Source organism: Nicotiana tabacum, chromosome 22 (assembly GCF_000715075.1).
Source record: "Nicotiana tabacum cultivar K326 chromosome 22, ASM71507v2, whole genome shotgun sequence".
Taxonomy (NCBI): Eukaryota; Viridiplantae; Streptophyta; class Magnoliopsida; order Solanales; family Solanaceae; genus Nicotiana; species Nicotiana tabacum.
In genome coordinates, this window is record NC_134101.1 from 142,748,565 (window position 1) to 142,772,258 (window position 23,694).

The window sequence follows — 23,694 nt, forward strand, 5'->3', positions numbered from 1 at the left end:
ATAAGTATGGTGCTTAATTGGAGAATGTGATTTGTAAATAATAGCAATACCACTGGTGTTTTAAATGGTAAAAATCCTCATTGAAGTGTTGGTTTTGATTTGTTTGAGGACAAGCAAAAACTTTAAGTTGGGGGTGTTGATGAGTGGTGATTTTACCACTCATTCTAGTCTTTTTTCTTTAGATTTTATTTCTTTTAATTATAATATGAGGTCGTTTATGGTGTGTATTGTTAGATTTTCCGGTAAATGATGCCATGAAGTGATTTGAATTCAATTAGGGTAGAATTGAGTAAAAAAGGGTGAAACCACGCAAAACCTCCCCTGTGATTCTTCATATGCGGAAGGATGGTCACAGAAGCGATCCTGCTTCTGTGAGAAAAGAACTGCTTCTGCAGAATTGTCTGAGCTTATAAGAAACCGCATTTGCGGTTAGATTGCCGCTTCTGTGGTGGCGCATTTGTGCCTAGTGAACCGCAGCTGCGGTTATAGAGATTTAGTTGGCATTTCGCTTCTGCAATGTAATCTCTGCATCTGCGGAGCCGCACCTGCGAGGATTCTTCCGCAAGTGCGGTTAACGGGCATCAGACTTGGGAAATTCAGGAGTTTCACATGTTTTCAACCCCAAACCATTTTTATACTCGTCCTAGCAGATATTTTGGCATCATTGGCTTATTTTCAGTTCTTAGGGCTTGAGAGAACAAGGTTGGAAGTTAGGGCTTTGCACACATACTTTGGTCTTGAAGATTTGAAGCTTTTGGTTGAGAATTTATTACCCATTTATATTGCTTTCTTTATTTCCTTTCTTTGTATTGTATATCTAAGTGTGTAGTATTTTATTCAATACTTGAATCTTGTTTATGGAAATATTCATGTTTAAAGTGTGGATTAAATACCTTGTTGTGCTTATGTATTGAATGATTTTTATTCTTTTATGAAGTGAGTTATTGTTACTTTAATTGTTCTTGTTCTTTAATGTTTCCAAAGGGATTAGCTAACCCTAGGACTCACCCATTAACTCTGAATTAATTTTGGAAAAGATAAGTTGGGGTTGGGAAAGATTAATTAACAAGAACTTGAGGTTTTAACCGTCATTTTATAGATACTACCTAGGGGTAGGATTGAACTGCTTGTAGCCATTCCCATGTGCTTAATCTCTTAATTGTCTTAGGGATAATTCAATTAGGAAGTCTTGTTACTTTTTGGAAGAAGCTAATTAAGAATTATTTTACGTGGGTAATTAACATAAATTCGCTCATATTTGTAAAATCGTGAAATACATTGGATCGTTACTTGAGTGTAATTCTCAATGCAACCGTACTTGTAGCCATTGATCATTTTACTTGATTTATAGGTTAGTTTACATTTCTGTATTTGGATATAAACAATTTCTAAACCAAAATCTAAGTATTTGGCATTGCACGATAAGTGATAATTCTCTTACATTCCTAATCGCCTACATATTGTTCTCTGTAGGATTCGACCCCAACTCATAGTTGAGTAAATTATATTGCATGCGACCGTGTCCATTTACTTTTTAGTAGTGTATTTGGACGTCATCACGGGTCCAACTCAATTCCCCGGCGGCCGACAATGAATCCCAATAGCTTTCCTGTGGGAACCCCGAATGCACATTTTGCGAGGTTCAATTTTAGATTGTACCTCCTTAGCCTGTCAAAGAACTTTCTCAAATCCGTTATGTGATCTGCGACCCTCTTGGACTTGATGCTGACGTCGTCAACATACACCTTTATTTCCTTATGTATCATATCATGGAAGATGGTTGTCATGGCTCTCATATAATTAGCCCCAGCATTTTTTAGACCGAATGGCATCATCTTGTAGCAGTATACTCCCTACGGTGTGATGAAAGCTATTTTCTCTGCGTCTTCTTCATCCATCCAGAACTGGTGATAACCCGCGAAGCAATCTACAAAGGATTAGAGTTCATGCTTGGCACAATTGTCGATCCGGATATGTATGTTTGGCAGTGGAAAGTTGTCCTTGGGACTTGCTCTATTTAAATCTCGATAGTCGACACATACTCTGGTTTTTTCATCTTTCTCCGTAACGGGTACCATGTTGGCTAACCAGGCTGGGTACTCAACTACCCTGAGGACTTTGGCCTTGATCTGCTTAGCGACATCCTCCTTGATTTTAAGGCTCATGTCTAGTTTGAATTTTTTGAGTTTCTGCTTCACTGGCGGACACATTGGATTAGTAGGCAACTTGTGAGCCACTATGGATGTGTTTAGACCGGTCATGTCATCATATGACCATGCAAAGATATCCTCTTATTCCTTCAAGAAACGAACATACTCCTCTGGCGGTGATAAGTGAATGCTTACGCGAGTTTTCTTGACGGTCTTGGCGTCTCCCAAATTTACTGTTTCGGTTTTGTCCGGGTTGGACTTAGGTTTATTCTCAAAGTTCTCAACCTCTCTGACAATTTACTCAGGTATTTAATCTTCTTCCTCTGAGTCACTATCCTTATGTTGTGTTGTCTCATTACAAGTCACAGTCATCGGTTCATCAGGAAAAGTAATAATAATGCTGTAGAAAAATGTTAAAGATAATAATGAATAATAAATAGCAATGTATTGATTAAATTTGAAAACATCCAAAACAAGTACAGCTCGATGAATTGAGCAATTATTTTGAAACAAAATACATCTTTAAAATAAAATTATTAAAAACATCTAAAATGCCTAGCATTGCTATAGAAATAAATTAGGCTAAATGCCAAGCTACCCAGGGACTCAGCGGGCTCAGGATGGTGTGGCAGTCCAATTCCTGAGAACAACTCCCTTTTCCACAGTCTGAATGGTGAGGCCTTCTTCCCCCTCCTCCTCAATTATCGTACTGAAATCCATTTCCTCTTCCTTTAGGAACAAATTCCTCAGCCTAGCTAAAGCTTCTTCCTCTGCAGTTCCCTATATTGTGTCAGCCTGATGAAAAGTTTGACCCAGATGTGGCACCGGTTGCTCGAAAGAGTAATAAGGTCCAAGCCATGGAGGCGACCAATCATCATACTCCTGCCATGTATACTGGTATCCAAACCCAAAGGTTGTACCATAACTTTTCAGTTGTATTGGTTTAGTAATGCCCTGGAGATTCTTCCCAAGCCCTTTGTCGGGTTCATACCCAGACCATGCTAGTATGCTTTCTATTTTGTTACTCCACCATTTGTCTTTCTCAACTGTATTGACATGTTCGATGTGGTGATAAGTTCCCCTCCTACCCTTCTTCTATTATCGATAATCGGGATGGTTTGACTGGTATAAATAGGATTACATCTATCTTCATAAATGATCACCTCCTGATGGTTCCATTCGAACTTCACAGCCTGGTGTAGTGTGGAAGCCCCAGCCCCAGCGGCATGTATCCAAGGTCAACCCAATAGAAGATTGTATATAGTTGATATGTCAAGCACTTGGAATTCAACATAAAACCAAAGGCTTTGGGACACATCAAAGGCTTTCACATTCATACTTCCTACCCGTATCTCATGAAAACCTTTGCCCAATCTTTTCAGAATAGTCAACGGACAAAGGTTGAAGCTTGAACCTCCATCAATCAGGACCCTGGCAATGAATTTATCTTCAAACTGCACTGTGATGTGCAATGCCTGATTTTGACTTAAACCTTCGGGTGGTAATTCATCCTCGCGGAAGGTGATCTTATGACTCTCCAACACCTGCCTTACCATGTTGGCCATTTCTCCGTAGGTGATATTGTTAGGCACATAGGCTTCACTTAACACCTTCATCAAAGCATTCTTGTGTGCCTTCGAATTTTGCAATAATGATAAGATTGATATCTGGGCGGGGGTCTTGTTCAAATGATTGACAACGGAGTATTCGTTCGCCTGTACTTTCCTCCAAAGATCATCCGGTCCAGTTTCAATGACAATTTGTTTAGTAGCAGCCTCCTTACTCGATCCTCCCAAGTGTTCAGGTGTATAGATCCTTCCCATTCTGGTTATTCCTTGTGCAGCATTAGATTCTTCCATTTTTGCTTTTCCCTTTAGCCTAGCTTTGGCAATGTAATGCCAAGGTATAGCCTTAGAATTGAAAGGAGGTGTGGTTAACACTGTCACTGTGAAAGGCGTGACCACTTCTATCTCAAATGGAGCAGGTGTGGCTGTGGACGGAGCTACCTCTACCTCAAATGGAACTGATGCGGTTACCTTAACCTCGACTGACGACTGCATCTGCACTATAATAGGAGTGAGTGTGATTGCAGGTTTAAAGTCATCGCCTTCCCGAATAAGCCCGATTGACCCCTCATGATCCCATTCCTCATATGTCTTTATCACATGTATCCCGCCGCCCCTATGATCTGGGAGAGGATTGTTGCGGGCATTGGGTGTAGCTTCTTTGGCCTGTATGATCTTGCTATCAATCAATGTCTAGATTTTATCTTTCAATGTTCGGCACTGGTCAATGGTGTGCACTTTCATACCGGAATGATACGCACAGGTTTTGTTTGGGTTGACCCATTGAGATGAGTTCTCCACTGCCACAACAGGAGTAGGAGTGACATTACCCGCGGCCTTCAACCTTTCGTACAGTTGAACAATGGGTTCAACAATAGCGGTGTATTGCCTGGGTGATTTGCGATCAAAGTTAGGTCGGGGTTTCTCTTAATTTGGACGAGTTGGAGGTAAATGATAGTAGGCTGGCTGGGTGTTATAAGTATGATAGGCGGTGGTGGGTTGAGAATATCTGGGAGATGAGGATTGATATTTGGGTGGAGGTGTTTGGTATGTAGATGGAGGTGTTTGGTATGTGAGTGGATATTTTGGGCCTTGAGCCACCATTACGGCCCCCACTTCTCTTTTCTTTGATATGTCGCCGACTGTAATGCTTTATTCGTGGCCTGTAGTGCCTCAAAATTTATCACCATCCCACTTTTGATACCTTCTTCAATCCTTTCTTCGAGTTTGATGATATCGGAAAATTTATGATTCTCAATGACCATTAGCCTTTCATAATACTATGGGTCCTATTCCCTGACAAAGAACGTGTTCATTTGTTCTTTTTCTAGTGTTGGTCTGACCTTGGCTGCTTCTGACCTCCACTGAGTAGCATACTAGCAAAAGGTCTCAGTTGGCTTTTTCTTTAAATTCTAGATGTAGAAGACATCTAGTGCATTCTCCGTATTGAACCTGAACTGGTCAACAAATTCTGATGTCATGCTCACCCAGTTGGCCCACTTCTTAGGGTTCTGGCTTATGTACCAAGACAGAGCATATCCAGTAAGACTTCTCATGAAGAGCTACATTAGGATCCTTTCATCTTTTCCGACCCCCACGAGCTTGTCACAGTAAGTTCTCAAATGAACCTTGGGATCACCTATTTCATCAAACATTTTGAACATGGGAGGTTTGTAACTCTTCAGCAGTCCCACGTCTGGTTGTATGCACAGATCCTCATAATTTAGACCTTCTACCCCTTTGCCTCCTTCGACACCTTGAACTCGTCTTGTTAATTTCTTGAGTTCTTCGGCCATGTTCTTGATAAGCAGGTCCTTCTCAGTGGATTCTGGTGTATAGGAGATTGGTTGAGTAGAGTGAGGTACGATTGCCACATATATAGGGTTGTTTTGGTGAGTGCCAGGGACTTGGGTGTAGTGGTGGTCGTTGGTTGAGTTTTGAGGATCGAGAATAGGTTGTGGTGTGTTTTGAGGAGTGTGATAGGTAGTGGCTTGTGGGTACTGGATTGGTTGATGATGGTGTTGTGGTAGAGTTGGTATTGGTAATGGATTGGGATATTGAGGTGGAGTTGCATATTGATGTGGTATGGGAGGAGGCTGGTTTGGTGTATTTTGGGGAGGTGATGGGTTTTTGGTATTTTGTTTGTTGATGTCAGGGACATTTAGGGTGAGGGAGAGGTTTGTTAAGTTGCGGACCTTCTAAAATTCTCCCTGTAACTCCAGTATCTTTTATTTCAACCGCAAAACCAAGTCATTTGGTGCATGAGTACTTCGACCGTCTGAAGTTTTCGCATTCTCAGCATTTTCCTTTTGAATACCAGTTAAATCATCCATCTTAGATTTCCATTTGCTTCTCATATCACTTAGAGGAGGAGGAGGTGGAGGGCCTCTAGATTTGGTATGATATGTTGATGATGCCAGTATGTGCAAACCAACCTTAGGGGATGGGAATAATAATAAAAATAAAGAAAGACAAAAGGTAAACAAGTTAGTAAGGGTTCTGAAAAGTTTGCATTATTTAAACATATATTGCGGGAATATAAATTCTCATCCTAATTTGGGAGCCTCGTTGTGCCCGAGGTAGGCCTAGCAACAAATAGATTTGGGGAAATTTAGTGCCAATAATTGCATCATTTCTTTAATGTAAAAATAGACGACCCCAAAACGAAACTAAATAAGATAATGTTACTAATGGCACTTGGTCTTATTACATTTAAAAAGCAAGTAATCCTAATCTATTTGGTCCCACAAGGACACTCTCTAGACTGGATGCTCTTGTCGATCAGTTCCCCCAGTTCAGGCAGGTTCAGTAGTAAGAATGCCCTTGCCAAATGTCCTCCTTCGTTTCCCTCAGCGTTCTGGCAATCAGTGACTCTCTTTCTCATTTTCCCTTCAAATTCCATCAGACTGTACTCCAGATATTCCAGCCTTTCGCTGGATTTAACAGCCCTCTCTTTCCATTCATTGATCATTTCCATGTCAGCCTTATGCTGGTCCATATGCTCAGCTTCAAACTCACGAGTTCCTTTGCGCAACTTGTTATACTTCGCATGTGCTTCGGCAACTTCGTCTATGACCTTGTTTCCTGGACCAACCCTTGGCTCGAAGATCCCTACTATGTTATCATCCAACCATGAGGGGTAAAAGTATGTATGACCCGCTTGATATCGATCCAGCTCGATGGTATCCTTTTCCATGACAATCTTCAAGTTCCACATATGTCGTGCTTCATTTTTATATGGGATGGCGTCACCCTGAAAGTCGGCTATGAAGTGACTCATTTTAGCGACTCGAGGTATGACTTGTCTTCTGCATGCCTGTCTCATAACCCTGAGGGAGCATAAGGGTATATGCCCCTTAACCCAATCAGTACCAAGTGGGGAACATCTACGGATCTGATGATGAACTCGTCGGTAGGGAACCACTCGAACATCCATTGAACCTGGTCCTCAGTCAAATTGTTGAAAAACTGCACCCATCCTACAGCATCCTTAGGTTGAGCAAACATGTCTGGGATATAGATCATTCTCTTGGGATGATGAAATGATATGTGATCATTCCACGGCCTTCGCGGAAATTCCTGACGGTATTGTCCCTTTTGGAGATGTTCTAGCAGCCAAACTTGCAGCAGCAAATTGCAACCCTTGAAGAATCTGAACCCCTTCTGATAGCGTTCCAAGGCCCGGTACATATTTGCAATGATCATAGTGGTATATGTCTGTCCCTCGATCACGTCCATCAAAATTTTGGCCACCATGGCCAGCCTGGTATGGATTCTGTCTGCTTGGATCGGGAACACTAGCATACCCAAGAAACACACGATAAACACAAAGACCCTACGGTGAATCCAACCCAAGGAGGTGATAGAGAATTCATTAACAAAAATACGGTAAGAGCTGTTGTGACCGTATCGTTCATAGAGGAAGTCGAAAGGTATGTAGGAGTTCTTCAAGCACTCCAAGTCATCATTCCTTATTAACCCCATCATCTTCAGAAATCCCCTAGTGGTGCAATTTTCTGGTGCCAATAAACTAGGGCTATCCCAAAGTAGCCCAGCAAATCCCCCTATTTCTTCCAGGCGAGGGGCCATTTCTATGTTTTCGAAGCAGAAAACAGCACTTTCTTTGTCCCAGAACATGGTGGCAGCCTCGATCAACATTTTGTTTGGCTACAGGTCTAACAAAGAAGGCAGATTTCCTAAGACCCTTTTCACATGATTTTTGTCACTTGAAGGAAGATTCCTCCGCCAATCTAGAAAAAGTGAAGATATGCTATCGACCATGCCGAACCTGGGGACTTCGTGCCTCATTTTCTGCAAAACAAAAGATGGTTAGGCCCTTTTCCCCTCCAGGTTCGTCTATTTATACAACAATGATTAGCATATTGGCACTTATTTCTCCAAAATTAATGCACACAATCATGGTTGCGTCCGTTGGGATTATGGAAAACCGATGGACTTTTGGGTGAGGCTTGTCTTAAAGGGTTATTATGTGGACAACATATTAACCCGGCTAAGTTTGACCATGATGCATGTACAATTAATCAGAGTAAGGTTGCTATGAAGGTCTAGACTTGGGACCCTTAAGCGGACAACTTGAGGGGGAAAGGGACAGAACTATCGAACGCACCACTGATCGACTAGTTTTACTGCAAATATGTCTTTTCGAATTTGAAAGGGTGATCTATAGGAAGAGCGCAAACACTCATCAAGCGTTGTTATAGGATTGATTACGCACGAGTGGAATATGATGTTGAGCATGATTTATGCAACCATAAATAGCATGTTGTCAAGTATTTGCACGTATAAAAATTAAATATGTGGTATTTAAATAATTGAAAGACAGTTACAAGAAGAAAACAAGGAGTCAAGTCAGTTTTGGGAAATAAAGGAAATCATAAATTAAATCCAAGTAAGGGGGAAAGGGAAAGGGTGCACAGGATAAAGCATACTTAAGACTAATTTACTAAAACAAGTTCATTATGGTAACAACCTAAAATATCCCCAATAGAGTCGACATGCTATCGCGGCCCCTTTTTCCTTGCGGAGCCCGGGTTTCGACATTCATAGGGAACAACTCATTTCCTTTTGGGAATTGGGTATTTGAATTTGAAGAGTCGTCACCTAACGGATTTAAGGTGTGTTAGGGCACCTAGAGAAAATAACTCATGAAACCGGTTTGCATTACCAGAGACTTGGCTAAAGGCTCGAAATAACCTTGAGGGGAAGGTGTTAACACCCCTCGAGGTCCACAACGATGGGTCCTGGCCAAATTTATTTTTTGTGAATTAGTCATTTAACAGATAGGCAGTCTAAGCACACATATGTAAATAAGATGAGGGAAGTCCTATGTTTGTTAGCCTATAGGATCACATCGGTACAATACACGGTAAACCTTCCTAAACTAGAGGGGTTACACGTGGCATTAGCGCACAGGTCATCATATCCTTTACTACCCAATTACCCTCCCCTTGGTCATAGCCTAAAGCATTCTAGCAACCTTAAAATGTATCCTATGCGTGCACTACTCGTCCCTTTATTTATATAGTCCCGGAGGTATTTAGGACTTCTAGTTAAGGTTGATCTAGACTCTCCTACAGTAATAAAAAGGAGAAAACTCTAGGCGACAAACAAAACACGTAGGACTGGACTAAGGGTAGAACAGTTAAAAGGCTCACATTTTACCTCCATAAATAGAGCAAGCAAGTACGTCTCAAATAGTAGTGTTTCAGACACTTCTAAAAAGAATCCTAATAATAGGATATCTAGGTGAGCGCAAATTAGAACATATGCAAAGTTTTATTAAAGTGGGGAACCAATACCTAATCAGTTGCCTACTAATTTTAGAGGGGCTTGTTGAATCTGGACAGCTAACAAAAGCATAGTTTTACAGTATACAGGATTTTAATCGCCCTACAGGATTGCCTAGGCGTGTATCAGTGATGTCCTATGAGCATGGTATCTAATTAATCGGAAGTACAGTAAATCCAGTAAACAATTTTGAATAGGTAGTTTGGTTCGATAGACCCTATAGACATGCTGTCTAGATGTGAGGACTGATTTTAGACAATGGAAACTAAATGCAGCAATTAATTTTAAAATATTGTTGGTATGCAAAGACTGATTTTAAATTACAGGCAAAATGTCCAGAATGCAAGATTGATTTTACCTTATAAGCATGGTTTCTAAATGTTGAATATGCTGAAATCCTATTTAGCATGACTCCCAAATGCAGAAGATTGATTTGAAACTTATAGGCATGATATCTAAAAGTGCAAGATTGATTTTTAACCTATAGGCATAGTATTCAGAATGCACTCAAACAGACAAACAACACAATGATATGATTTAATTGCACAAGTTTATTTGAAACCTATAGAAATGATATCTAGAATGCACAAAAGTGAGGAATATTGCAATGTCCTATAGGCATGGTTTCTAGGATGTAAACACTAATTTTAAAACCTATATGCATGATATCTAAAAGTGCAAGATTGATTTTTAACCTATAGGCATGGTATCTAGAATGCATGCAAATAGACAAACAGCACAATGATATGATTTATGATTGCAAAAGTTGATTTTAAACCTATAGACATAATATCTAGAATACACACACGTGATGAACATTGCAATGTCCTATAGGCATGGTTTCTAGGATGTAAACGCTTATTTAAAACCTATAGTCATGATATCTACCCATTCCTAACAAAAATATGTATAATAATCCCTCCCAGTTTTACTAATTTCCCCAATATCTATTTACAACGAAATTAATATTACAACCCCAGCGTAAATGAATTATAGGATAGACAACACTATACTATAGGGAGCCTGGATAGGCCCAAAGCAAAACCTGGGAAACCAGGCCTTCAAATAGTCCCAAGTGCCATATCTCATAGTGCAAGAGAGGGTACCCTTGTGTGTCAAAGTTCCCAAGGGCCACAGGGACCCCGAGCAGTGCTCACACCAAGGTCCTCTTTAAAGATCAACAGCTTATGTAGTGTGGAGTAGCCAGCCCTAGTATGTCAAAGTTTAGAGGGGTCTTATGAACTCCAAAGCAATGCTCACACTGGAGGGGAAGGACCCTAGATGTTCTAAAAATTTTGATGTGGATAGTGATTTATAAGAGTAATTTTGAGAAAAGCAGTTTTAGACTTTCAGGAAACAAGAAGCAAACAGAGTCATTCAATTCCTGGAACTTAGGCAATGGTTCCAGTAGACAAACAACATTCAGATGTAGGATTACATAAGTTAGCTATTACTAAGTGACCAAACACAAAGACAAGGCATGTTGGGGATCGAACAATCACATACAAAGGGGCAGCAGGGATTGTGGAGCAAAGTTGTTAAAGGTGAACATCTAGATAGGGAGAACATGCTAGTAGGGAAGTAGACAAAAAACATATCTAATTTTGTACATGAGTAAACATGCAAATTTGCTGAAAGTAGAAACACAGATCCACCAAGGACAAGTGGCAGCTATATCCAAACGTATGAATATCTTTCGAATCAGCACCCGACGTCACCAGCAACTCCACTCCAAAATCTGCAGGGAACGTGCAGAAATGCAGTATCAGTACAACCGACCCAATGTACTGGTAAGTATTTTATCTAACCTCGTCGAAGTAGTGACGAGGATTTTAGTTAAAAAGATGCTTATTGCAATAACATGTACAATAGTTTAACAGAAAAGCAATTCAAAGTATAATGTATAAAAGTATCATACACAACTCGGCGAGCCAGTCAATAATTACTAAAAAGAACCACAGTAGAATTTTCACGATCTTTCCTTGTACGAGATATATGTCAAAAATGTCAAATGTCAAATCACATGGCACGGTAACACCTTTCGTGTTTTTACCTCATCCTCACCATGTATAAGTAAATTTATGTAACAAATCTATTAGCACGACAACACCCTTCGTGCGTTTAACTCATCTTTCCCAAGTGATCGTATAACAGAGATAACCAGATCACAATAACACAATAATAGGAATTACTAAGTAGGGGATACACAAGTAACATCAATGGACAAGGATACACATTTGGGTCACGGTAAAGGACTAAACAGAAAGCACGTGAGTAACAACAACAATTGGAAAATAGGATATATCAACTTCAATTAACTAGCATATTGGAGGCCTAAGTACAAATATACCAATTAAGAAAAAAACACATGTTCTTTACAAGTGAACAATTAAGGGCATGAATGGCTAGCATGGTGGAAGGCTTATACTAAAATGCAATATAATAGATACAATATGAGTATAATTATAAAAGCAGGAATAGACATGGTAATTGCAAGTTAAGCAAGTAAAAGACATGGACAGTGCAACAACAATTGTGATAACAGTCAAGAGCAGTACAATAACAACAAGTCACTCCAAATATGTAAATACAACAGCACAGCTCAAGACAAGGGCATAGCCGTATACACGGGAAAATATATCACATCATAATGCATGTCCCTCGTCCTCACCTGCATGGAAACATCCTTCGTGCCATGACCTCACCATAACATACAAACATAACAATATAAATGAAATGACACGTCATCATCCTTCGTGTTTTACACTCTTCCTCACATGATAATGAATAAATAAATGGCACGGCATCACCCTTTGTGCTTTACACTCTTACTCATATGATAATGAATATAAAATGGCACGGCATCACCCATCGTGCTTTACACTCTTCCTCACATGATAATGAATATAAAATGGCACGGCATCACGCTTCGTGTTTTACACTCTTCCTCACATGATAATATATAAATAATGGCATGGCATCACCCTTCATGCTTTATGCTCTTCCTTACCAAGCATATGTAAATAAATGACAAACAAGGCAGGAAGCATAAATAACATCAAGGAGAGTGCTTAAACGGATAATCCAATCACATTCCAAATCACAACATTCCAAGTCAACAATAGTTCAACAACCCTCAAGAACCATATTATTTAAATACTTCCATGAATCTCATAAATGGTCCACAATACAAGTATAGAGTCTAGCATCTTAAGAACATTTGTTGTAGTAATGTAGTAATGATTTTGCATAGAGATGACCAATTTAGACACGCCAATGTATTCTTACAATTTTTATCTCGTTGATCAAGTTATAACAAACTAAGTCTTGATATCTATTATTTAATTTTATGTCCTCAATATCTAAGAGTCAAGTAAGGCATTAAGCAGAATGTCACTGAAATTCTACAAACACAATTATAACATAATCCACCCCCGAGCATGATTAACCCTGACACAGACATATACGCTCGTCACCTAATATATGTATCACCCCCGCATGTAGCATACAAATGACAAATAGGAGGAAAAATTCCCTCAACAATGCTAGGATAAACACTTACCTCAATTCGGCTAATCCAACACTCAATTTTGCCTTTTCATCTACAAATTTGCCTCCGCTCGACTCAATCTAGCCAATGATGACTTGAATACACCACACAATGCAAGAGAAAACAATTTCAATTAATAAAGCTACGATTTTTATTCAATTTCTAAAAAGTCAATAAAAGTCAAACCCCGGGCGCGCCCGGTCAAAGCCCGGGTCCAAAGGTAGGCCTTGACTACCCATAGCCCCACGAGTACAAATATGTATTTGTTTCAAATCCGAGTCTTATTCGAATCTCAAATCTTAAATTTTTATTTTCCAAAACTTTGACAAAATCCCCAAATTTTTCCATAGTTTTCCCATGAATTTGATGTTAAATCTTGTATAAAATCATGAAATATAGTTGGAAGTTGATTAAAGATACTTACCCAATGATTTGGTATGAAAATCCCCTCTCAAAATCCCCTCATCTCGAAGCTAGAGTTCAAAAATATGAAAAATGAAGCAAAAACTCGGAATTCTCAGCACTTAACAGGCTGCATATGTCGCATTTGCAAACAAAACTTCGCATTTGTGAATGAACAGTGTTCTTGCAATTGCCTTAAAAGATTGGCAATTATGGATGAATACTGCTTTCACAAATGCCATATAAGGTTGGCAATTGCGGATGAACAGTGTTTTCGCAATTGCATAAAAGGTTCGCAATTGCGAATGAACTGTGTCGCACCAGAATTAAGCAAAACCCAAACTTCTCCGAAATAATCTGAAACCACCCCGAAACTCATTCGGAACCTCTTGGATACAAATCATATATGAATTTCAATCATAAAATACGCTACGGACCTGCTCGTACACTCAAAATACTCAAAAGAGGTCGTCTTAACACGATATTGACCATGGTAAAACTCCCAAATTTCTTAACTTTACTAGTCTCTCAACCAATGATCCAAAAATATACCCAAGCCCCTTGGGACTCCAAACCAAAGGTGCACACCAGTCTAAAAATATCATACAAACTAGCTCGCGCGATCAAATCGCCAAAATAATACCTAGAACTATGAATTGGACACCAAATCAAATGAAATTTCAAGAAAGCTTTGAAATCTCTATTCTTACCACCGGACGTTCGAATCACGTCAAACCCACTCCATTTCCAACCAAATTTAACAAATAAGTCCAAAATATTATATTGGACCTGTACCGGGCTCTGGAACTAAAATGCAGACCCGGTATCAACAATGCCAAACATTCTATCAATTCTTAAAAACATTAGATTTTTTTCAAACTTTTAATTATCAATAAAAATTTATAACTCAAACTAGGGACCTCGGAATTCGATTACGGTCATACGCCTAGATCCCATATTTCAATACGGACCTATCAGAACCATCAAAACATGGGTCCAGGTCCATTTACTCAAAGAGTTGACGGAATCAACTAAAATTAACTTTTTAGGCAAAAATTCTTATTTTTATCACTTTTGTTTTAGCATATAAGCCTCCCAGTCAATACCCGGACTGCGTACGCAAATCAAGAACGGCTTGAATGAGGCTCTAAAGGCTTTGAAATATAGAGTTTTGTCCTAAATCACTGAGCGAAGTGCAGATACTCAAAACGACCGGTCGGGTCGTTACATCATCTACCACTTAAACACACGTTCGTCCTCGAATGTGCCAGGAGTCGTTCCAAAGCTATCAAATCATGGTGTAACCTAACTATGCATAACCCAGGGGTGATCCCACGTCACTTTGTTCCACATAAGCTCGCCAACACAATACAATTAGAGATCCTTATTTCAACCTTGTTCCTGAAACCTTAGAACTCAATCTCTATCATCCAGAATTCATTGCAAGACCCGAATCCCACATTTACAAATTGTATAAGTCTGAACAAGTTGTATCAAGTCACAATCATAACCCAAGATGTAATCACATGATATACCCATCACTTCGACACTCGCATTAGAATCTGCTGACCACCATTATTGCCCAAAACAAATCCGGTGCATGTAGCAAACCTCATATCGATTAGAACCTCGTTCAAAACCCTCATACCCTACCGATGATGAAAGAAACACGCATAACCGCTTAACTACTCATCTGATCATTATGCCAAGAAACTCTTTCGCCTGACCAGGGCCATTATCCACATACTCAAAAACATATAGTGTTATTTCTTTCAAACCTTCCTCATCCCAATACAATAGCGCAAATCTCAGGTCTAGAAACCTCATCTCAGCCAATACGAGTAGCCACACACAACCTGGTTCCATACACTAACAAGAAATAATTCTGACATGACAGATAACAGTAAGAAAACTAAATAAGAAAACTAAATAAGAAAACTACTAAGCAAGTTAAGCAGGTAGGGAAATTTTAGCATTTTACTATGAACTATTTTCAACAAGGTGAAAGCAATATACATGAAATAGAAATAAGGAGCCACATTTCATCACTGTACCGTTGCAGCGTGCAACCTGATCCCATCATATCAATCCATATAGGGTACCCTTCAAGCCATAATGCTCGGGTTCACTGATCACATGTGTGTCAATATCAAGCACAACCGAGTGCACAAAAAATAACAGTGGGAAAAATTATTGGGAATAAACAATACTGAGAAAGACAAGCACAACTATGGTGCAATAAGAAAACCAACATCACAAAGGCTACCTCGCCTATAATGCCATAAGGCCTAAACTGAATCGCAATACATGTTTGAAGAATCATGTAACACTTACAACCCGTCATAGTATGAGAGTGAAATATATAACATAAACCAAGGCATGAATAACATCCATTCCACTTGATGATATACATATGGCAACAATTGCGCAAAACAAACAGGCCCGATCCGATATAGAATACACATTCTCATTAAGCTCGAAATAATACCCAAACCAAATTCCGATCTTCGTCAAATATGTAATAACCCTACAAAAGTCTATAGCAAATTTCCCATAACACCTACCATCAATCATCCAATCCTCTACATTGCTTCTCAACTGGTAATCCAGAAATAGTCTGTCAACAAGAACATTCAATCACTGAGCCTCACGAATACCAGAATATTCATACTCAATCTCAACACCGCTACACAATGGCTGACACGTAACTCATACTATGTCATCTCACGGAGAAACACCCATAAGTCAAAACACATGGTACCTGCCAACCGGCGAACTCTACTCCGATAGGAACACTTAGTGCCAGCAAAACCTTAATTACCCGAAACCGTCCGTGCCATCAAGAACTCATATCCTTCCTTCTGAAATTATCTGCACCCTTATACCTGCAAATTTCAACCCCACACGGCGCATCGCCTCTAGCATGCTACTCGAAACATTACGAAAATCCCATAGCCAACTTTGAAATATAAGCAAATTGAACACCTCATCAACCGAGAATTTTCATTTAACCAAATCCAGGAAAACAGCACCACATGCAATATAGCCTCTATACCTGCAGGAAACATCAACTCTGATCGTGGTCATAACCATAATAAGTTCTTCGGAACTTATTAACACATAATCACGTAATCAGAACCAATTGCCTCAAACTCAATCGAGTCACGCTGACTGACAACCCGAAAATAACTCAATCTGATATGATCACCCTTGAGGAAACTTCTGGGAACTAGAAGTTATTTCTTGTATCACCCCAACCTTTCTTGACAAGGAAATACCGCGGATCTGGTTACCATTCACTTTTCCGTAGACAAGTTTAAAAGTCTTTAAATCCACTCATCCTATTCTGATCTTCAATACGCAACTAATACGCGTTGAGAAACCCATGTTTCACCAACACATGCCCATTCAAAGAAATAACCATGAAAGCTCTTGGTTCCGAAACTGATACGGCCCATGATATTACAATCTGATCGTCATTTGCAGCCTCCACCACTTAGCTCGAAGCCATAGAACACCTCATCAACAACCCAAAGTACCATAAATGAACAACTAGAAGATCTAACACTGCATCTTCTTCTGAGGCTAGGGTGCACATCGCGACGATGATCACGCGTCAACAACCCGTCGTAATCCATCTTCAGCATCACTGATCGTCGACACATAGCGAATACTAAGCGCACAACATCACATATGAGCGATTGGGAAGATTCAAAGTCGTAGGTTTCAAGCTGAAACAAGGCCGCATGATAAGGAAAGAAGAAAGGGAAATTTTTCCTAAATGCCTTGTAGCCTCCCGAAGATAGGTATGGACGTCATCATACCGATCCGTAGGACTCTACTAGACATTTTCTCATGACTCGCAGAACCTACGAACCTAGTGTTTTGATACCACCTTATCACGACCCAAAAATCACAAGTCGGGATGGCACCTAACTTAACCCTCTAGGTAAGCCAACTAACATGAAAAACACAATACGACTGAGATAATAAGAAATAGAGAACAGCTAGCTGAACCTTTACAAGTTTACCAAGACTTGGTAGTACAAATCACGAGCTTCTAAGATTTGTAATTTCAAAACTGATACAAGTAAATACATATTCTGTTTGAAGGTTACATAAATAGATTAGCAATAATCTAAACTACCAAGGACAAGTGGCAGTTATATCCAAATGCACGAACATCTTCCAAATCAGCACCGACGTCACCAATAATTCCACTCTAAAATCTACACGGAACATGCATAAATGCAGTATCAGTACAACCGACCCCATATACTGGTAAGTATTTTGTCTAACCTCGTCAAAGTAGTGACGAGGCTTTTAGTTAAAAAGATGCTTATTGCAATAATATGTACAATAGTTTAACAGTAAAGCATTTCAAAATATAATGTATAAAAGTATCATACGCAACTCAGCGAGATAGTTAATAATTACTAAAAAGAACCACAGTAGAATTTTCACGATCTTTCCTTCTACGAGATATATGTCAAAAATGTCAAATGTCAAATCACATTGCACGGTAACATCCTTCGTGCTTTTATCTCATCCTCACCATGTATAAGTAAATTTATGTAACAAATCTATTAGCATGGCAACACCCTTCGTACGTTCAACTCATCTTTCCCAAGTGATCGTATAACAGAGCCAACCAGATGACAAGAACACAATAATAGGAATTACTAAGTAGGTGATACGCAAGTAACAACAATGGACAAGGATACACATTTGGGTCACGGTAAAGGACTAAACAGAAAGCACATGAGTAACAACAACAATTGGAAAACAGGAGATATCAACTTCAATTAACTAGCATATTGGGGCCTAAGTATAAATATACCAATTAAGAAGAAAACACATGTTTTTTACAAGTTAACAAGTAAGGGCATGAATGTCTAGCATGGTGGAAGGCTTATACTAAAATGCAACAGAATAAATACAACATGAGTATAAGTATAAAAGTAGGAATAGACTTGGTAATTGCAAGTTAAGCAAGTAAAAGACATGGACAGTGCAACAACAATTGTGATAACGGTCAAGTACAAGACAATAACAACAAGTCACTCTAAATATGTAAATACAACAACACAACTCAAGATAAGGGCACAGTCGTGTACACGGGAAATAGATATCACATCATAATGCATGTCCCTCATCCTCACCAGCACGGAAATACCCTTCGTGCCATGACCTCACCATAACATACAAACATAACAATATAAATGAAATGGCATGTCATCATCCTTCGTGCTTTACACTCTTTCTCACATGATAATGAATAAAAAATGGCACGGTATCACCATTCGTGCTTTACACTCTTACTCACATGATTATAAATATAAAATGGGACGGCATCACCCTTCGTGTTTTACACTCTTCCTCACATGATAATGAATATAAAATGGCACGACATCACCCTTCGTGCTTTACACTCTTCCTTACCAAGCATATGTAAATAAAGGACAAACAAGGCAGGAAGCATAAATAACATCACGGAGAGTGCTTAAACAGATAATCCAATCAAATTCCAAATCACAACTTTCCAAGTCAAAAATAGTTCAACAACCCTCAAGAACCGTATTATTCAAATACTTCCACGAATATCATAAATGATCCACAACACAAGTATAGAGTCTAGCATCTTAAGAACATCGGTTGTAGTCATGTAATAATGATTTCGCATATAGATGACTAAATTAGACACGCCAATGTATTCTTATAATTTTCATCCCGTTGATAAAGTTATAGCAAACTAAGTCTCGATATCTAATATATAATTTTATGTCCCGGTATCTAAGATTCAAGTAAGGCATTAAGCAGAATGTCACCAAAATTCTACAAACACAATTATAACATAATCTAGCCCCCGAGCATGATTAACCCTGGCACATACATATACGGTCATCACCTCATATATGTATCACCCCCGTATGTAGCATACAAATGACAAATAGGTGGAAAAATTCCCTCAACAATGCTAGGCAAAACACTTACCTCAATTCGGCTTATCCAACACTTAATTTAGCCTTTTCCTCTACAAAGTCGCTGCTGTTCGACTCAATCTAGCCAATGATGACTTGAATACACCACATAATGCAAGAGAAAACAATTTCAATTAATAAAGTTATAATTTTTATTCAATTTCTGAAAAGTGAACAAAAGTCAAACCCCGGGCCCGCCCGGTCAAAACTCGAGTCCAAAGGTATGTATTGACTACCCTTGGCCCAACGAGTCCAAATATGTATTTTGTTTTCAAATCCGAGTCTTATTCGACTCTCAAATCTCAAACTTTCATTTCCCAAAACATTGACAAATCCCCAAATTTTTCCATAGTTTTCCCATGAATTTGATGTTACATCTTGTATAAAATCATGAAATATAGTTAGAAGTTGATTAAAGATACTTACTCAATGATTTGGTATGAAAATCCCCTCTCAAAATCGTCTCACCTCGATGCTAGGGTACAAAAACATGAAAAATGAAGCAAAAACTCGGAATTCTCGGCACTTAATAGGCTGCAAATGTCACATTTGCGAACAAAACTTCGCATTTGTGAATGAACAGTTTTTTCGCAATTTCCATAAAAGGTTGGCAATTGCGGATGAATAGTATTTTCGCAATTGCCGTAAAAGGTTGGCAATTGCGGATGAACAGTTTTTTCACAATTGCCATAAAAGGTTCGCAATTGTGAATGAACAGTGTCACACCAGAAACCAACAAAACCCAAACTTCTCCGAAATGATCCAAAACCACCCCGAAACTCATTCGGAACCTCCCGGACACAAACCATATATGAATTTCAATCATAAAACATGCTACGAACCTGCTCGCACACTCAAAATACTGAAAAGGGTCGTCTTAACGCGATATTGACCATGGTCAAACTCCCAAATTTCTTAACTTTACTAGTCTCTCAACCAATGATCCAAAAATATACCCAAGCCCCTCGAGACTCTAATCCAAAAGTGCACACCAGTCTAAAAATATCATACGAACTAGCTCGTGCGATAAAATTGCCAAAGTAACACCTAGAACTATGAATTGGACACCAAATCAAATGAAATTTTCAAGAAAGTTTTGAAATCTCCTTTTTTACCACCGGACGTCCGAATCACGTCAAACCGACTCTGTTTCTCACCAAATTTCACAGATAAGTCAAGAATATTATATTGGACCTGTACCGGGCTCCGAAACCAAAATACGGACTCGGTATCAACAATGCCAAACATTCAATCAATTCTTAAAAACTTTAGATTTTTTTCAGACTTTTAATTTTCAATAAAAATTCATAACTCAAGTTAGGGACCTCGAAATTCGATAACAGGCATACACCCAGATCCCATATTTCAATACGGACCCACCGGGACCGTCAAAATATGGGTATGGGTCCATTTACTCAAAGCATTGACCGAAATCAACTAAAATTAACTTTTTAGGCAAAAATTCTTATTTTTATTAGTTTTGTTTTAGCATATAAGCCTCCAGGTCAATACCCGGACTGTGCCCACAAATCAAGAAAGGCTAGAACAAGGCTCTAAATGTTTCGAAATACAGAGTTTGGTCTTAAATCATCGAGCAAAGTGCAGATACTCAAAATGACTGGTCGGGTCGTTACAATAGTAGAAATTACTTACCTCAAAAAGATTGGTGAAAACCCCCTCTCAAGCTTAAAAACGCCCAACAATGGCATGAAATGAGCCAAAAACGTCTAAGGCCTACATTAAATGAAGGCTACTGCCTTTAGTGATTTCCGCACCTGCGGTTCCGCTTCTGTGGAGAAAGGGCCGCATCTGCGGTTTCTGGGCTGCCCACCCTTGGCCGCATCTGCGAGTCAAGGCCCGGACCTGTGAGCTCACATTTGGGGCTAACAATTTACAGGTGCGGTTATGACAGAAGCTGGGCATTCATTTTTTTTTTCCAATTTTTCCAACTTAGTCTGAGCCTCGTCCGGTTGACGCTTGAGGCCTCCGGGGCCCCATTCGAACACACCTACAAGTTTGAAATGATAAAACAGACTCACTCAAACCCTCAGAACACCCGAAACAACTTTAAAACTATGAATCACACCCTAAAACTAATTGATTCAAACATATGAACTTCAAGTTCTTCAATTTACCTCCAATGTGTCGAAACATACTTATACGACTCGAATTGACACCAAATTTTGTGTGCAAGTCTTAAATGATGTTACGGAACTACTCCCCATCTTGGAATCCCATTCGGACCTTAATATCATCAAAATCCGCTCTAAACTAAATTTAAAGAACTTCTAAAAATCTTCAAGACCCAACTTTCACTATTATGCGCTAAAACGATCCCCCATCATCCAAAACCCAATCCGAATATATGACCAAGTTCGAAATCATCACATGAACCTATTAGAACAATCAAATCCCAATTTCGACATCGTTTGCTACAAATTTTAACCGAAGTCAAACTTGGCCTTTCAGACCAACCTTAAGGAACCAAGTGTTCCTATTTCAACCCAAACTCTTCCAAATCCCGAATTAACCATCCCCACAAGTCATAAATCATAAAAAGCAAGTACGGGGAGTCTTATTTAGGGGAACGGGGTACTAGAAAGTAAAATAACCAGTCGGGTCGTTACAAAGTTTATATTAATGTTCTCTATATTGTTAGCTTTATATTGATATTCTTTCCAATGTTAGATTTATATTAACGCTTTGCACAAATTTTTCCATGTTTAGTGAGTGTCTTGACTTACCTCGTCACTAGTCCACCAAGATTAGTCTTGATAGTTACTGGGTACCATTATGGTATATCCATACTACGTTTCTGCATATTTTTGTGCATATTTGGTATACCAGAAGGTGCGACCGTTAGCTAGCTGTGGAGAATTGCTACAGAGACTTCAAGGTATACCTGCCATCTACAGGCCTCAGAGTCACATTATGGAGCTTTACTTTACTACTGTTTACTTTGATTCCAAACAGTGATGTAATTGATATTTCTATTTACTCTCAGTAGTGCTTATGACTCTATACTACCGGTTTTGGAGGTTGTATAACTATTACTAAGTCTTAGCTACGTTATTTCATTTATCAGTTTAATGTCTAATAGTAAGTCGGTTATTTCTATTAAATCTCATCATGTGTTAGGCTTACCTAGTCTTAGATACTAGGTGCCATCACGATTCCTAAGTTGGGGTTTTGGGGTAGTGACATGCTTATAAGATTTATTTGCATATCTTCTTTATATGCCGGATTGCTGACTGAGCAGAGTGTGTTTGCTTATTGTGTGCACCAAGATGATTTTATCTGTGATTCATGACTTGATCATATTATTGTTCTTTTATTGTTGGAGTTATGAATTGTATAGGTGGTTAGCGAGTATCGTTTATTGTTCTTGCTTCTATTACCTCAATGAGGTTAGTTATGATACTTGCTAAGTACATGGGGTCAGTTTTACTCAACCTACACTTTGCACCTTGCGGTGCAGATCTTGCAGTGCAGATCTTGCAGGTGAGTTTATGTGGATAGCGGAAGCTAGCGTTAAAGATGTTCTTGCTTTCTGGATATAGCTACCACTTTTTCTTGGTAGCTTTAGATTTTTAATCTGTTAATGTATATTCCAAACAAATATTGTATATTTTCATATCAGCTTTGTAAATCTAACTCTTAGTGGCTCATAACATGTACTACCAATTCATGGGTTATTGTATAGAAATTCAGTTATTTCGCTTATTGATTCTTATTATTCTCATTTGAGTTGTATTGACTGTTGTTTGGATTTCCTAGCGGGTTAAGTTAGGCGTCATTACGACTAGGTCGATTTTGGATCTTGACATATATCAATCCTAATTTTTCAATTTAAGACTATAATTAATTAGAAATACCTAATTCTACCATATACCTTAACCCAATATTATTCATCTTTTTCTTTAATATAAACCTTAATTCGGCAATACCCATTTCAAGAACTAGTTTGATTCTTCATGTAATGTATTTTTACTTTATAATACCTTTCACATACTTAATCCATAGACATATTCAAGGATAGAGTGAAAAAATTATCTCTTTCAATAAAAAGCCCTAACTTGAGCTCTTTTTGGATTTCTTGAAGATTCAATACATTTGTTATGGATTTGATCGATAACTATGTTAATATTAACAATATAATATTCTTGTATTAAAAAACTCACCTTGAAATGTATTTTGGGTTGAAAAGCTTTGTTTTCTCTCTATAAATCAAGACTTGG